Below are 18089 nucleotides of genomic sequence, written 5' to 3'. Positions count from 1 at the left end.
ATGTTGCCAGGAGGGACGGGTCCTTGGAGAGGGACATCATGCTTGGGAGGGTGGAGGGACAGCGCAGGAGGGGAAGACCTTCTATGAGATGGATTGATTTGGTGACTGGGGTAATCGGAATGGGTGTGTCAGAGGAAGTGTGGTTGGCGCAGGATAGAGCAGGGTTTAGGGCTGTTGTGCATAGGGTTGCTGTGAGTCACAAAGGACTCGACGACACATAACAACCACAACAACATCACTCACTTGCAGAAGCATACAAGTATTCTGGAATAAATTCAGCCAAACTGCTATGAAAGTGAGAATAGACTTCATTTCACCTACTTTGAATATATTATCAGGCGGCACTAGAACCAGGAATGGGACATCATGCTTGATAGAGTATAATTTCCACAGTCTGTTGGATCGCTTTTATTGAGAATGAGAGTAATATGGACCAGCCACTCAAATGACCAGATAGCTATCTTTCGTATTTGTTGACAGAGACTTGTGTACAGGTCCAGAATTGCAATCATTTCCTGAAAAACCTCAATTGATATTCCATCAATTCCTGGGACCTTATTTTCCACAATGCCTTCAGTTCAACTTGTACTTCTTCCTTCCATACTAATTGATTTCAGTGTCAACCAGTTCTTTTTGGCTCAGCGACACTGTGAATTCCTTCCATCATTTTTTGGTGCTTCCCGCATCATTGAAGATTTTGTCTCTAGAATCCATTAGTGTTGTAACTTGAGCTTTGAATTTGTTCTTTTTCAGCTTGGAGAATGTTCAATGTGTTCATCCCTTTTGGATTTCTGACTCTAGCTCCTCTTTAAGCCTTTTGTTCAAATTTCTTACCTCAGCGTTACATCCCACATATTGTACTCTTTTCATCCCAGTGCAAGTTTCAGAGCTTCTTCTGATATCTATTTTGGTCTTTTGTTTCTTCCCTGTTTTTACAAAAGAGTTTTCACTTTCTTTATGGATGATTTGATTTTTTTTATATTATTCCACAACTCTTTTCATCTTAGGTCATTAGAGTTTAAGTCTGTTCAAAAGAATGCTTTTAAATTCACCTGATGGTTAAATTGGTAAAAGAACAATGAATTAAGTTCTGAGTACAGAGAGACTGAGAAAGTGCCTACTCTTCATTTATCAACACAGATCTATTTCAAGGCCTAGGTCATCATGCAACACTCAACATTATGTGATAATGAAGGGCAGATCACAATATAGGGGGGCTACATCGTTACTTGACTGCCAAATTCAATTACTACAAAAATACTTTCTATCTTATAGGCAGCTGCTGAGTTATGACTATATGGCCTACATGTAACTTGTGGTTCTAATACAAACTAACCCCTTTAAATCCTACTACTGGAAAATTTAAATATCCATACAATGTTTTTAATGTTAGACATCATTTGGTGAAGTGCAGAAAAAGTTATTAGTACTGTATTACAATGATAATGATGTTTTAGTGCATCTGGAAATTTTCTTAGATATTTTTATGCATGTGGTTGTTGTGTGTACTGTAGAGTCAGAACCAATCTATAACTGATACTCCAGTGGGTTTTCAGAGGTAGTTAATCTTAAAGGAGGAGATTGCTCATCCTTCAACTGCAGAATAGCTGGTGGCCCTAAACAGTGCACCTTTGGGATTGCAGCCACAGCTTCTTGTCACTAGGCAGCCAGAAAGATTTATTGTATACAATATGCTAAGACAAACATTTGAGCAACTGATGTTGAACAGAAACCATACATATTTGTTCCAATTTATACACTAACATGACTTAAGGACACAATTATAAACAGAATTAATTTTTATTCAGGATGAACTGTACATTACTGCCAAATTACATCGATACATAACTACCAAACATTTAAGAACCATGGTTAAGCCAAGTTGATACAGAACCTTGACCATGACAGCCAGTCCTACTTTTGGCTCCTACCTCATCATTCACTGCGACAAGATCTGCACTGTAAGTCTACAAACTAATTGGATGGTAGATATTTTACTGTTGTCAGAAGATCAAGAGGTTTGTTAACTATGTAATAAAAAAGTGAAGAGTAGATATATACCTCCTGTTGTACATAGGGAAGATAGAAGGAGAATTGATGCCTTTGAGTTGTGGTGCTGGAGAAAGGTATTGAACGTACCCTGGACTGCCAAGAAAACAAACAGATTCACCCTGGAGAGGGTTAAACCAGGCTACTCCTTGGAGGAAAGGATTCTAGGGCTTCGTCTGACATACTTTGGACATGTTCTAAGGAGAGACAGGTCCTTGGAGAAAGACATCATGCTTGGTAAGGTGGAGGGACAGCACAGGAGAGGAAGACCCTCTATGAGGTGGATTGATTCAGTGACTGGAGTAATCAGGATGAGTGTGTCAGATGCCATGCGATTGGTACAGGATAGAGCAGGGTTTAGGGCTGTTGTACATTGGGTCGCTATGAGTCACAAACGACTCAACGGCACATAACAACACAGCAACAGATATATATACCTTAAGGCGTTCTGGTGGTATAATGGACTATTAACCAAAAGTTTAATTCATCAGTCACTCCTTCGGGGAAAGAGGAGGCAGGAGGGTCCTCATGAAAAACATTCACAGCCTTAGAAACTTGATGGCGTGTCATCAGGAGTCAGAAAAGGCTTGACAGCAGTGAAGTGGATTTTGGTGCTTCTTAACTCCAGCTGAGAACCCTTTTAGCCAAGAAGTGTTTCTGTCCTTGTTTCAAAAGACCAAGAGCTACCTCACGATATTAGCATCTGCAGTTAGAGAAAAGAATCTATTTGATTCATTAAGCAACATAAGGCAAATTTCTTAGCTACTAGTTTTCTCAGTTTCCCTTCTCATAAATCGTGACATAAATGGTGTTACCTTGAAGGAGGCATATTTAATTTTATTCTTGTTTTAAATGAGCAAGTCCCAATTTCTCATAGGGAAGTGGAGATGATAAAATGGTCCAACAACTACAATCACACAACCTAAATGTAGGAGTTATTATTCCTGTTACCATTTCATTGTATTTTGTGAAGATATTGGAGCACATTTCCTCATATACAGAAAGGATTTTGTAAAAAATTCTTTTTCATTCTTCTCTTTTAAGCCGATCTTAGAATGATGTAAACTGTCTACTCTTTGACTTCATAGTCTATAAAAAGCATATATAAAATCTGTGAAAAAAGGACTTGAATTAGAGCCTCCTTCATTTTTACCTCTGAGATGAGAATCTTTCTATCCTTTTCTTTGCCATGTTGGTGTTTTATTTAACCCTGTTTTTCTACAAAATACTTCTTGGGGATTGAGTTTCAGCTGTCCTTGGATCTGTTATCCGTGTGTTTTGGTTACCTGCTGGTACTGTCTTCTCACAGGCGTGTAAGCAGTCTTGACCTGTAATCAGGAAATCACTTCAGGACCTTGAGTTCCTTGAGTGAAAGATCAAACAACTCAAACAACTGCCTATAGAATATATATCCTGCCTTCCTAACAAGGCAAACCATGATGTCACTTTATGATTACTCTCAAACTTTATTAGTTGTATGTCTAAGGAAGAAATTAAAATCTTTCTTTTATCATGTGTAATTTAGAATTGTCCCCATAGAAAAGGTCAGTTTATATTTGATCATAGTCATTTACTAAGTTAGAAATTATTTTTTTAGTTGCCTAAGTTGTGGATACAACCCTGCTTGCTGAAACTGAGGAGGACCTGAAGCACTTACTGCAGAAGGTCAAGGACTGCAGCCTCCTACATGGTTTGAAGCTCAACATCAAGAAAACAAATATTCTCACCATTGGGTCAATTGGCAGCATCAATATGGATGGTAAAGACATTGATATTGTTAACAGTTTTAGTTTGTTTCATTCCGCAATCAACTCTCTTGGTACTAGCAGCCAGGAAATCAAGAGACAAGTTGCATTTGGAAAGTCAGCTGTCAGGGACCTCTCCAGAGAGGAGCAACATCAGGCTAGAAACTAAGGTGTGCCTGATCTGGGCCATAGTCTTCTTAATTGCGTCCTATGCATTAGAGAGCTGGACAGTGACTAGGGATAATAAAAAGAGAATTGATGCCTTTGAGCTGTGGTGCTGGAGAAGAGTGTTGAATACACCATGAACTGCTAGGAGAACAAAGAAGTTTGTCCTAAAGAGGTTGAAACTGGGATGCTTCTTCGAGGCAAGGATTCTGAAGTTTCGTCTGACATACTTTGGGCATGTTGCAAGGAGAGACTAGTCCTTGGAGAGGGACATCATGTTTGGGAGGATGGAGGGACAGCACAAGAGAGAAAGACCCTCGATAAGATGGATCAATTCAGTGATTGGAATAATGAGAGTAGGTGTGTCAGAAACAGTGAGGCTGGCACAGTATAGAGCAGCGTTTAGGGCTCTTGCACATAAGACGGCACATAATATCAACAAGAAATTGTGGTCATTATATGATATTTTCCTTTTTTGTTGAGAATTTCACTCAACCTTGTGCTTTGCTCCTTTGTTGTTGTTATGTGCCATCGAGTCGCCTGTGACTCAACGACCCTATGTACAACAGCCATAAACTCTGCTCTATCCTGTGCCCATATTAATGTCTATGACACTCCTACCCCCATTACCCCACACACTGAATCAATCCATTTCATCAAAGGTCTTCCTCTCCTGCCTCCCAAGCATGATGTCCATTTCCAAGGACTGGTCCCGTCTTGCAACATGTCCAAAGTATGTCAGACGAAGCTTCCGAATCCTTGCCTCCAAGAAGGAGCCTTGTTTAACCCTTTCTAGGATGAACCTGTTTGTTTTCTTAGCAATCCATATTATATTCAATACTCTTCTCCAACACCACAGCTTAAAGGCATCAATTCTACTTCTATAATCCCTAGACCTTGTTCAGCTCTCTGAAGCATAGTAAGTGATTGCAAAGACCATGGCCCATATCAGGCACACCTTAGTCTCCAGAGTGACACCATTGCTCATCAGTACTTTGGAGAAATATACTGAAATAGCTTTGTATCATTCATTCCAAAGAAAGGTGACCCACCAGAGTGTGGAAACTATAGAACGATATCATTGATTTCACATGCAAGCAAGATTCTATTGAAGATTATCCAAAAATGAGTGGAACAGCACATCGGCAGAGAACTGCCCAAAGTCCAGGCTGGGTTTAGAAGGGGTCGTGGTACTAGGGATATTGTAGCTAATGTTAGATGGATCTTGGCTGAAAGCAGGGAGTACCAGAGGAATGTCTATCTGTGTTTCATTGATTATGCAAAGGAGTTTGACTGTGTGGATCATAATAAACTGTGGCTGACTCTGAGAAGAATGGGAAGCCTAGAACAGTTAATCATGCTAATGCGAAACTTATACTTGAACCAAGAAGCAGTCGTCACTACAGAGCAAGGAAACACTGCATGGTAAAAGAATTGGGAAGGGTATACGCCAGGTATGTGTCCTGTCTCCATACCTTTTCAACGTGCATGCAGAACAGATCATCTGTGAGGCTGGGATCTGTGAGAAGAAATGCGGCACCAGGATTCGTAGGACAGCTATCAACAATCTGTGTTATGCGGATGACACAACCCTGCTTGCTGAAACTGAGGAGGACCTGAAGCACTTGCTGCTGAGTGTGAGGGACTGCAGCCTTCAATATGGATTGAGGCTCAATGTCAAGAAGACAAAGATTTTCACCACTGGACCAATTGGCAGCATCAGAATGGATGGTGAAGAGATTGAGATTGTTCACAGCTTTAGTCTGCTTGGCTCCACAATCAGCACTCTTGGCACCAGCAGCCAGGAAATTAAAAGACATATTACCATGGGAAAGTGTACTGTTAGGGACCTCTCTAAAGTACTGAACAGTAACGGTGTCTCACTGGAGACTAAGGTACATCTGGTACTGGCCATGGTCTTTGCAATCACTTGTTTTGCGTCAGAGAGCTGCACAATGACCAGGAAGGATAGAAGGAGAATTGATGCTTTTGAGCTTTGATATTGGAGAAGAGTGCTGAGGGTACTATGGACTACTAAGAAAACAGATTCATCCTGGAGAGCGTTAAGCCAGGCTGCTCCTTGGAGGCAAGAATTCTGAGACTTCATCTGACATACTTTGGTCATGTTGTAAGGAGGGACCGGTCCTTGGAGAAGGACAGCATGCTTAGGAGGGTGGAGGGACAGCCCAGGAGGGGAAGGCCCTCTGTGAGGTGGATTGATTCGGTGACTGGGGCAATCGGGATGAGTGTGTTGGATACAATGAGTTTGGAACAGGACAGAGCACAGTTTAGAGCTGTTGTACATAGGGTCGCTGTGAGTCGCAGGTGACTCGATGGCACATAACCACAACAACAACCATTTTGAAAGTTATTTTTTCAAAGTGTTAAGAAAATATTGTTAAGAACTTATTGTTATTGTTGTGTGTCATCTAGTTGAAATGACGTGTGCCATCAAGTAGAGTTAATTACATGGGAGGAGATTGTCCATCTCCCTCCCCTCACTCCACCCCTGAAGCATCTGGTGAACTTGAGTCACATGCCTTTTGGATGCAGCACAGTTTATTATCAAGAGGCTACTAGAGTTCAAACTGTTAATAATCAGAACTAACTAGCTCAGTCAATTCTAAAATACAATACATAAGTAGGAAGCTCGGATGGCCTAGTGGTAAAACGCTGCAGTGCATTCACAAAGGCATGTCGTTTGAATCTGCTAGTTCTTCTATGGGAGAAGAATGGACAATCTTCCCCTGTGCAACCAGCTGCATCAGAAAATGCACTGGATAGTGATAAGCAGCTGTGCTGAAATCCAGAAGGCACGTGGCTCAAATCTACCAGAGGCTTCATGGGGATTTGGGGCGGGGGGAGGACAATCTCCTCCCATGTAATTAACTCTACTTGATGACACGCAATGTTTCAACTCGCTGGCACACAATAATAACAAGAACAACAATACATAACTTGGTCATTAATTATTGTGGAGTTGGAGTTGCAACCAACTCATAGATGATCCTCTAGCAGGTTTTTAGAGGCTGTTAAAGGCATTATCCTTTAGAGTAGATGTTGGATTTGAGCACCTCCTTTGAACTGGCAATGTAGTCTCTCATCCAGGTTGCCAGAGCTCCCTATAATTTGGTGGTTGTTGAATATGTCATATTACATGGTACTAGATAAAAGTCAAGCTGACTATGGAATTTACAACATAATTCAGTTCAACATTTCTGACCTTCAAGTATTGTGTTCAATATTCTATATTGTGTTCAAATTCAGGTGTTGAATTTGGGAAATTACCTTCATGATCTTTGATTTGTTTCAGGTAGTTTATTTTCTGATATCTATCTTAAAATGGACAAATTCTTTTCTTATTCATGCACAGACTATAATGCACCCCTGAGGGTTTTTTTTCTCTGCTTATATATTTTATTTCTAAAGTTTCCAGTAAGTTGCTTTATAAACATACTTCTCTAATAATTTTCATTATTTCACATTTAGAATTATTACATTGCTTTTTGTGGCTGTCTATTCTGTGGAATTTGTTTCCTTAAATCATTTGTAGTTTTTTTATTATTAAACTCCTTTGTCATGCCCACTGTCCTGTGTCCTTTCACTTTGGAAAGGTCCAGTTTCCTCAATTCAAGTTCTCTCATTAATCCTCCTGTTTTCAGGTCTACCTTCTCCTCCCTTTACATGTTACCTGATGCCAGTGATTTCTGAGTCAGGCTGAAAGTAAGAAATACCAGAAGAATGTCTATTTGCGCTTTATTGACTGTGCAAAGGCATCTGACTGTGTAAAGTATAGCAAGTTATAGCTGACATTGAGAAGACTGGGAATCCCAGAGCACTGAAGTGTGCTCATTCAGAACCTATACCTGGACCAGGAGGCTGTTGTGCAAACAGAGCAGGAGAAGACTGCATGGTTTAAAACTGAGAAGGGAGTCCATCGGGGTTGTATTCTGTCTCCATACCTATCTAATCTGTGTGCTTAGCAAATTATCACAGAAGCTGGACTCTATGAAGAGGAATGTGGCATCAGGATTGAAGGGAGACTCATCAATAGTCTGAGTTATGCAGATGACACAACTTTGCTTGTTGATAGATAGAAGGACATGAAGCACTAGTTGCAGATCAAGAAATGCAGCCTTCGGTATGGATTGTATCTTAATATCAAGAAAACAAACATTCTTACTACTGGACTGAAATTCAACATCATGATGGATGGAGAGGAGATTGAAACCGTCAATAGCTTCATCTTGCTTTGGATCCACATTTAACACCCTTGGTACCAGTAGTCAGGAAATAAGGAGATGCATTGCACTGCGAAAATCTGCAGTTAGGGACCTCTCCAAATTATTGAGGAGTAGTGATGTCAGTTTGAGGACTAAAGGTCATCTGCTTTAAGCCATAGTCTTTCTGATCACTTGCTATGCATCTGAGAGCTGGACAATGAATAAGGATGAAAGAAAAAGAACTGACACCTTTGAGCTGTGGCATTGGAGAAGAACACTGAACAACCCATGCACATCCAAGAGAACGAACAGGTATGTCTTGTGTAGGGTACTGCTGGAGTGCTCTTTGAAGGCAAGAATGATGAAGCTTTGCCTCACAATACTTTAGGGATATTGCTGAGAGAAGCTATTCTTTGGAGAAGGATTTGATGCTGAGAAAGATGGAGGGTTGCCAAAAGAGAGGAAGATCCTTGACTGGATGGATTGACAAGGTGATTGCCGCAATGGGCTCTCATGTGTCAGAAAGTGTGAGAGTGGTGCAGGATAGACTAGGGTTCAGATCTTTTGTTCATAAGTTTTCTGAGTTGTACTTGACTTGATGGCCCACAACAACAACACAATACTTTCAAGTTCTATTCTTGTGTTTTAATTTTATATTTATACTGTGTATAAGAAAGGACCACATGTGAAATCTCCAACTGATTGAGTAAATTTTAAAACAGGCATCAGGAGCTATTGTGGCCTAGTGGGTAAAGAGCTGTGTGGCCAACCAAGAGGCAGTGGTTTAAACCCACCAGTTTCTTCAAGGAGAAAGAGGAACAATATCTTCTAAACAGATTAATAGTCTCTGAAAACTTGCTGAAGGCTTGGCAATGAGTCAGTTCTGACTCAGTGGTACTTAATAATAACAATAACAACAATAACAATAACAATGAAAATTATATTACTTATGACAACTGGAGGGCTTATTGTATCACTATTCATATATTAATACAGCACTATGCATTGATTTCCTATTATATGCCAAGCTGTTCTGGCCATTAAAGACACAAAACTAAGCAGGGCTTATCTAGTTTGATAATATTGACAGATGAACAATTACCATACATTCTGATAAACACTATTCTAGAACTATGGTCATAATGTTCTGGAAGAACTAGTGATAATAATTATAATAGTAGCTCGTGAATGATTACTTAGTGCCAGGCACTATATTAACAATTTAATAAAGACACAAAGAGACAGTAGTCCAAGGTGTAAGTATCAATATTCTAATTTACAAATGACAAAGCAGTTTATGTCTTGAACAGAGGTTACACCCCTCTTAGGTTGTTGTTGCTAGATGTCATCAAGTTGTGTACAACTCAAAATGACACTATGAACAATGAGCTAGAAAGTGATCCTCTCCAGTGTCATCCTCAGCATCTCTGACACACTTGAGTTCATTGCTATAGATGTCAAAACTTCTCATTGGAGTCTTGCTCTCTTTCTTTGACCCTCTACCTTTCCAAGCACGACATCCCTTTCTAAGGAATAGCCTCTCCCAGCAACATGCCCACAGTATGAAGAGATGACACTTTAACCTCCTTGCCTCTAAGGAGCTCTCTGGTTACACTTTCTTCAAGACAATTTTTTTTTCTTTTGGCAGACCATAAAACACTCAGTACACTTCTCCACCAATATAACTCAAAAACATCGATTCTACTTCTGTCACACTTACTCATTGTCTAGCTCTCAGAGGTCAAGCAATTGAAAAGACAATGACCTGAACTGGGCACACCTAGGTCTTTTAACCAATTTCATTGTTCTTCAGTATTTTGGAGAGAGCTCTTGACAGCAGACTTGTTTGATGTAGCCTCTCCTGGTCTCCTGATTGCTGGTACCAAAAATGCTAATTATGGGTTCAAGTAAGATGTAATCATTGCCACTTTCAATCCTAGGAAGTGACAGGGCTGGTTTTTTCAAGCTTGTCTGTCCTGCCTCTAAATCACTTTTGATAAGAGGAAAGTAGAGGTATCACATAGAGGAGATGGCAATTGAGCTAAATCTATGGTGAATGGATGTTAGCCAGTAAGAGATAAAATTGGAAAAGAGAAGATGGCATGAAGTCATATGGAAAAACGTCATCTTGGTATGAGGGGAAACTTGGTGCAATAGACACATAAGAGTTGTGATATAGATGTGTAAGAGTTAGGGTGGAATATGTGCCTGAAAAAAGTAGAATAGAGGCCAGATATTTAAGACCTCGTGACCCCCATCACTGTAGTCTCTACCATGAGCTGCCTTTAGTCTGTCTTTATGGTGAAACAGACAGGAGTCTGGTGAGATTGAGGTTAATTGCACACTACTGACTTGTTTTAAATAAGAAACATGCATGTTCAGATACTGGCATTGTATAATGGCATCATTTCATGTATAACAGTAGCACAGAGCTACCGACCAATGTGCAGCCTGTGTCCACCATCCTGGTGCAGTGTTTACCCTGCAAACACTTCTCGCTTTACTGCACTGTCCTTCCCTCACTGCAAAGCATCTGTTCTAGTCTATTATTGAACCCCACCTCCAAAGTTTCAACAGGTAACATTTTATGATTTGCTGTGTACAAATCTTTTGAAGAAAAATAAACAGAATCAACACACCACCATGATTTGGGGAAGATCTTCTTTTATTTAATTACTTTAGGTGCCCAAACGAAATATATCATAAACATCTATGATAACATGTAGAGCTGTGACAGTGTTCTGTGCCATTTTATAAATTCTTTAAAAAATGCATATTTGGTCACCCTACTGGTAGAAACACCTCTCCACAAAGCATTGTATTGAAGCATTTTCATTACAAGGTTTTCAGTTTTCCAAGCTGTATGACAAGTAATGTTGTGAGGCATTTAACAGCATTCACACACAGATTCCTCTGCTTTGCTAGTGTATTTTTAGGGAAAGTGAAGGCATACAAATCATTATTACTCATTATATCTCTTTGTTAACATGGATAATTACCTGTTACATAGTCAAGTATGTGTACATAATGATTAATCAATAGCTATCGAGCATATTATTTCATTTGAAATCTGAATTGAATGACTAAGGATGACAGAAGAATAATTGATGCCTTTGAGTTGTGGTGGTGGAGGAGAGTATTGAACTTACCATGGATATCCAGAAGTATATATTGGTCTGTCTTGGAGAGGGTGAAACCAAGTTTCTCCTTAGTGGCTAAGATGTTGAATCTCTAGCTCACATACTTTGGGCACATGGCCAAGAGAGACCAGGCCTTCGAGAAGGACATCATCTTCGGAAGATTGGAGGGACCACACAAGAGAGGAAGACTACAGATGACATGAATTAACACGATAACTGGGGTGATAAGATCAGATGTGTTGGAGTCAGTGAGCCTGACTCAGGATAGGACAGAGTTCAGAGACAAAGTATGTAGTGTCACTATTGAGTCACAGGCAGCTCCATGACATATAACAACAACAGCAACAACATTACAAGTTTGTTTGGGTTTGTGGTTTTAGGCTGTGCTTACACTGTCAGCTGTATCTTTTATTTCAGCATGGGGCAATCATTAAATTCTTGTATTTATTTCCATTTTCCCAATTAGCTCAAGTTGTTAGTGCAAATTTATATGTCCTGGTTCTTCTAAATCCTTGCCAATTACATTGGAACATTGAACATTTAACTGTGCTTGCTTTGGGGTACTAGCAATGAAACAATAATTAACTGAGATAGTTGTCTCTCTTCCTTAAAAGCTAGAGAATGAGATTATAGTCTTTCAATTAAAAGGTTTAAAGCACACATAATGATATTCTTTTGATAACAAGTCTTTAATCATAGTTCACATAGATTTTTTATACGCTAAATTCAATTTAAATTAAAACAAACCAAATAATATTTTGTCAGATATAATAAAATGCTAGCTGATCAAATCTGGCTTGGCTCAATGATGCACTACAATTTACATGACATTTTAAATGAATCATAAAATGTTAATCAAGCAGAAGTCTTGACCATATTCATGTTATCAGATTCAGTTCTGCTATTGATCTGAAGTAAATGGAATTTTCTTTTCTAATTACAGTTTTTTTAATCCTTCAAATTCATTTAAGGTTATTGAAGAAAGATGTAGAAATAATTTTAAAATGCTTTAAAAATTAACATCATTCATCATCTTCACTATTTTCGTCACATTACTGGGGATAAAAGTGAACTAAGGATAAACTATCTTAAGCATGTTTTAAATATAGGCTTGAGATCAAGTTCAATTTAAAGACAACTTTGTTGCTAATCAATAGATTAGCAACATTTGCTAAGTCTTTATATCTAGGTAACAATATGGAATGTATAGGTATATATTTTTCTTATTTCCAAATTATTTAAGCTCTTTAGTATGGGTTTAATTAATTTAATATCCAAAAACACTATAAAAGAATGCATTGTGCTATGTGACCTTCAGATGCTCAACTAGGGTAAAAACTGGGCTTGAGATAAGGGAGATTCTCTTACAGTGACACAGAGGAAGGAATCTTTTAGCTACCTAATGATAACTTTGTTGTTGTTAGGTGCTGTCAACTCATAGCAAACATATGAACAAAAGATCTGAACCCTGTTCTATTCTGTACCATCCTCACACTTTCTGACACACAAGAATCCATTGAAGCAATCCCCTTGTCAAATAACCGGGCTGAGGGTCATTCTCTCCTTTGCTGAACCTTCACCCTTTGTAGCATCATGTCCATCTTCAAGGAATAATCCCACCTATCCACAGACTCAAACTATGTGAGGCAAAGCCTTGCCATTTTTGCCTCTAAAGAGCACTGGGGCTGTACCTTCTCCAAGACATATCTGTTTGTTCTCTTGGCTTTCCATGACATCTTCAGTGCTCTTCTCCACACCACAGCTCAATGGCATCAATTCTTCTTCTCTTATCCTTATTTATTTCCCAGATCTCAGATGTATAACAAGTGATTAGAAAGACTATGGCCTGCATCAGATGACTCTTAGTCCTCAAACTGATGTTATTACTTGTCAATAATTTGGAGAGGTCCCTAACTGCAGATTTTCCCAGTGCAATGCATCTCCTTATTTCCTGACTCCTGGTACCAAGGATATTCAAGCAAGATGGAGGTTTATTTTATTTTCTTTTTTTTATTTCAGTGAACATCTACAGAGACCTTGGAATTCCATTCATTCACTGTTGCACTTTTATCCCCACCCACTTTTGATAGTTTCAATCTCTTCTCCATCCATCATGACACCGCCTATTGGTTCAGTAGTAAGAATTTTTGTTTTCTTGACATTGAGAAACCATCCATATTTAAGTTTGCATTCCTTGATATTCTACAAGTGGCTTAATGTTCTCCTCATTTTCTGCAAGCAAGATTGTGTTGTCTATATAATGCAGGTTATTGATGAGTCTCCTTCCAATCCTGAAGCCATATTCCTCTTCATAGAGTCCCACTTCTCGGAATTTGCTAAGCATACAGATTAAATAGGTATGGAGATAGAATAGAACCCTGACTCCCTTCATAATTTTAAACCATGCAGTGTTCCCCTACTCTGTTTGCACAAAAGCCTCCTGGTCCAAGTATAGGTTCCACATGAGCACAATCAAATGCTGTGGGATTCCCATTCCTCCCAATGTCAGGCCCAGTTTGTTCTGATTCACACAAATGCCTTTGCATAGTCAATAAAGCACAAAGAGACATTCTTCTGGTAGTTCTTACTTTCAGGCAGGATCCATGTAATATCAGCAATAATATCCTTGGTGCCACAAACTCTTCTAAATCCTGCTTGAACTTCTGGAAGTTCCCTATTTATGTACTGTTCTAGCCATTTGTAAATCATCTTCAGCAATATTTTGCTTTTATGTGATATTAGTGATATTGTTTGAGAGTTTCCACATTCACTTGGATCACTTTATTGGGAATGGGAACAAATATGGACCTCTTCCAATCCATTGGCCAGATAGCAGTCCTCCAAATTTCCTGGCGTAGTCTGGTGAGCACATCCAAAGCTCCCTTGTGAAACAGTTGGATTCTGTAAAGTAAGTTGTTTTGATTTAATTGAACGTCAGGTGTGAACTGTTTGGTCGTTTTTTATTTTATTAACAATCAAGTGCAAGCTGATTTGCTGTTTCAATTTAGTTAACAATCTCCTGGGGGCTAGAATCCTCCTGTTTAAATCAATCAGGATCTGGTGGGTGGGCTTTTGTATTTAAAAGTCAGTTGGGTCCTGCCTAAGACTCTTCAGTTTAGATACCGTTGTGTGAAACAGTTGGATTGTTAGATAGGTTGTTTTGATTTAATTGAAAGCCAGGTATAAAGTGATAATTTTTTATTTTGTTAACAAGTGTAAGCAGATTGGTCATTTGGGTTTAATTCTTTGTTAATTGTGTTTGGGGAGGACATTGTTCTAAGTTGTACAGCACATATTTGTCAGTTTGCTGTACTGAGGTAACTTGGGGTTGCTGTGATACTGAAAACTATGCCATTAGTGTATCAAATACCAAAAGGGTTACCCATGGTGGACAGGTTTTACTGGCTATCCCTGGCAGACAGACTAGGAAGCAGGATGGGCCATCTACTTCTTAAACAACATGTCTTTGAAAACTCTAGGAACATTATGAGGATACTTACAGTAGTGTAGCAGTAGAGCCCAGATTGGAAGTCAGTTGAAATGAGGAAAAACAAGAACAAACATCATATTTAATAATTGGAACATAGAATGTATGTAGCTTAAATGTTAGAAAACTGGAAATTGTTAAAAATTAAATGGAACACATGGATATTGACCTACTAGGCATTAGTGAGATGAGATGAGATGAGATGAGATGGACCATCTTTGGCTATTTTGGATCAGATAATGACATAGTATACTATGTTATGAATGGTAACTAAAAGGCTTTAAGTTGAAGATCAGCTATACTCCTTCATTTCCTTTCAGTAATTCCATTTATTGGAGGATTTTTTCAAATTGTATTTGAATTTTGTAAAAGTCAATAGTGATCAATTTAACTACATGAATATAAAAAAATATTTCTTTTTAAAGTTACATCATCACTTTTAAAAAGATATAAACTAGTTTTCATAAAATCTAGGATTATCATGAAGTATTTTAACCAATCACTTTTCCCTCCAAAGTTAAATGAATCAATAGGTTCTTTGGCAATAGACAATGTTCACTTTTGACATTTCCTTATGTTTAGCACACTTTTTCTTTTGGACCTCTAAGAAAGAATTTTTGCAACTAGAGTAAGAAAAGTAGTTTGTGTTAGTATTGCATGCATCTGAGGAAGTTTTTCTCTAGTAAAATTTCCACATGGCTTACAGTTAAATTCTCTCTCTCTCCTGTATGGCTAAAATGCTTTCCTAAAAAAGTTATTAATTTTCTGGTGATAAAGCTATCTGGTACAACTATTTTTATGTCTATGTGTTAAGACTGGCTAGTAATATTTTAACTTTATGGATATGTAGACCTAAAATTCATGGACTTTTTAAAAAATATAATTTGTTTGAGCATCTGTTTTGTTCATTATTATTTATTGGTTTTTAGTTTTCTCCCTAAATTCTGAATTAATGTAATGAAATTCGCCTTAATGTTACATCTTAGCATAATAGAAAATGGAATATACAATGTTTATTTATAATAAATATCTCAAGCTCACCAAATCCCAAACTAAATTCCTGATATCCAACTCGAGTCTTTATGTCCAGAAACCTCTCCAACTCCACAGCCTCTCTACCACTCTTCACAACTCTCTGCCTCTTTCACCACTCTCTACCACTCTAGTGTCTTAGCACAACTGTTGTTGTTGTTTAATGCCCACAACTCCCTTGCAGCAAACTCTATCTATATTCACTTTGGTTCACCTCCTATGACTTACCCTATCCCTCTTAAATTATTGATTTTTTTTTTTTTACCATCTATCATCTTCTAAATCACCTAGTTTTTCTCAATCTTATAAATCAGCTCTGAGGCCTAGTGGTAGGGAGTTGTACTGTCAACCCCAAAGCATACCTTTTTAATTCACCAGCTGCTCCATGGGAGAAAGATGGACAGCCTCCTCCTATGCTATTTACTGCCTCTGAAAATTTGCTGAATGGTCAGTTCTGAGTTGATTCTGACTTGACCAACTATATCAACAGCAACACTACCAAAAATCTACCAGTGATTCTTTGGGAGAAAGATGAGCAAACTCTTCCCATCTGATTCATAACATTGGAAACCAAGTGAAGAGTCTTGGTTGCAAAAATTCTTTATTAGAGGTCCAAAAGAAAAAGTGTGCTAAACATAAGGAAATGTCAAAAGTAAACATTGTCTATTGATTCATTTTGTCATGCTGGTTGATCTTTTTCTTTGTAATCTATGGAAGCAGGAGCGGCATCCACTTCCGAAATGGAACTTAGTTGAGTAGTCTATTCTTGATTCTGGAGAAAAATTGCAGCTAGAAAATAATTTGTATCTAAAGCCATGGTGTTTAAAATACCACTAGTAGAAACATTTAACAGCACTAATCTGTTTGGATTAATTTAGAAAGAAAACAGACATTTATTTATTTTTATGGGAAAATCCATTGTCAGTTATGACTTGGTTCTGACTCAATGGTACAATAAGAGTCTTTAGGAAAAGAACAGGAATGACAAGAAAGCATACTTTTTTGTAATATACTGAATATGCAGTAAGGAGAGAGTAAGACACTCCAATTTTTTATTTTATTTAATTTATTTATTTTTTTTACTCCCATGTTGATAGGAATGTCACTTGGGCTAAAAGAGGATTTCATGGAAGGCAGAAGAACAATTTAGGTCAATCAACATAGGCACTTTCTCCTTTAATTAATTCATCTGTAATGGAGAGAATACATCTTTAATCTTGTTAACCAGCTTCTGGAAGTTGGTATTCACTATAAAAACAAACCTTAAGAAAGTAATTTCCAAGATCCAGACTGGGTCTTGAGGAGGGATAAGTTAATGATAGCTATGCATTATGAGGAAATTTAGCAAGCTATTCACAAACAAACATTATAATTTCATATATCAGGCACAGGAGGGACATAATGCCAGGGGTGAGACAGAATATTAAGTTTTAGGTGCTAAATTTTCCCTCGAGTTGTTAGTGTTAAGATATAGACCTACTCAGTATTAGATAAATTTGTTCTGCATTTTGTCTGCTGCTGCTTCTGTTATGTGCCATCAAGTCATTTGCAACTCATAGTGATCCAATGTATAATAGATCTAAACTCTGCCCTCTCTTGAGCCAATCTCATTATCTCTGACACACCTACACCCATTATCCCAATTACTGAGTCAACCCATCTCATCGAGGGTCTTTCTATCCTGTTCCATCCCTCTAAACTTCCAAGTATGATGGCCTTCTCTAAGGACTGGTACCTCCTGGCAATATGCCCAAAATATGTGTGATAGAGCTTCAAAATCCTTGCCTCCAAGGAGAAACTTGGTTTCACCCTCTCAAGGATAGACCCTTCTCTTCACAGCTCACAGTGTGTTCAATACTCTTCTCCAGCACTGCAACTCAAACATATAAACTCTATCATTCTTAGTCATTGCTTAGTTCTCAGATACTTAGCAAAAAATTGTGAAGACTATGGCTTGGCTCACATCTTAGGCACATCTTAGTCTCTAGACTGACATCATTGCTCTTCAGCACTCTGGAGAGGTCCCTGACAATAAATTATCCTAATTCAATTTGTCGTTTGATTTCCTGATACTGGTGCCAAGAGTGTTGATTGTGGAACCAAACAAGCTGAAGCTGATAACACGCTTGTCGTTTCTCCTTCCATCATGATGCTGCCATTTGGCCCAGTAGTGAGAATCCTTGTTTTCTTAATGTAAAGTTTCAGCCCATATTGAAGGCTGAAGTCCTTGATCATCTGCAGCAAACAC

This window comes from Elephantulus edwardii, unplaced genomic scaffold (assembly GCF_000299155.1).
Source record: "Elephantulus edwardii isolate Elephantulus edwardi_28Jun2011 unplaced genomic scaffold, EleEdw1.0 scaffold00053, whole genome shotgun sequence".
In the NCBI taxonomy this organism is placed as follows: domain Eukaryota; kingdom Metazoa; phylum Chordata; class Mammalia; order Macroscelidea; family Macroscelididae; genus Elephantulus; species Elephantulus edwardii.
The sequence above is the reverse complement of the archived record's forward strand: the minus strand, read 5'-3'. Positions refer to the sequence as shown.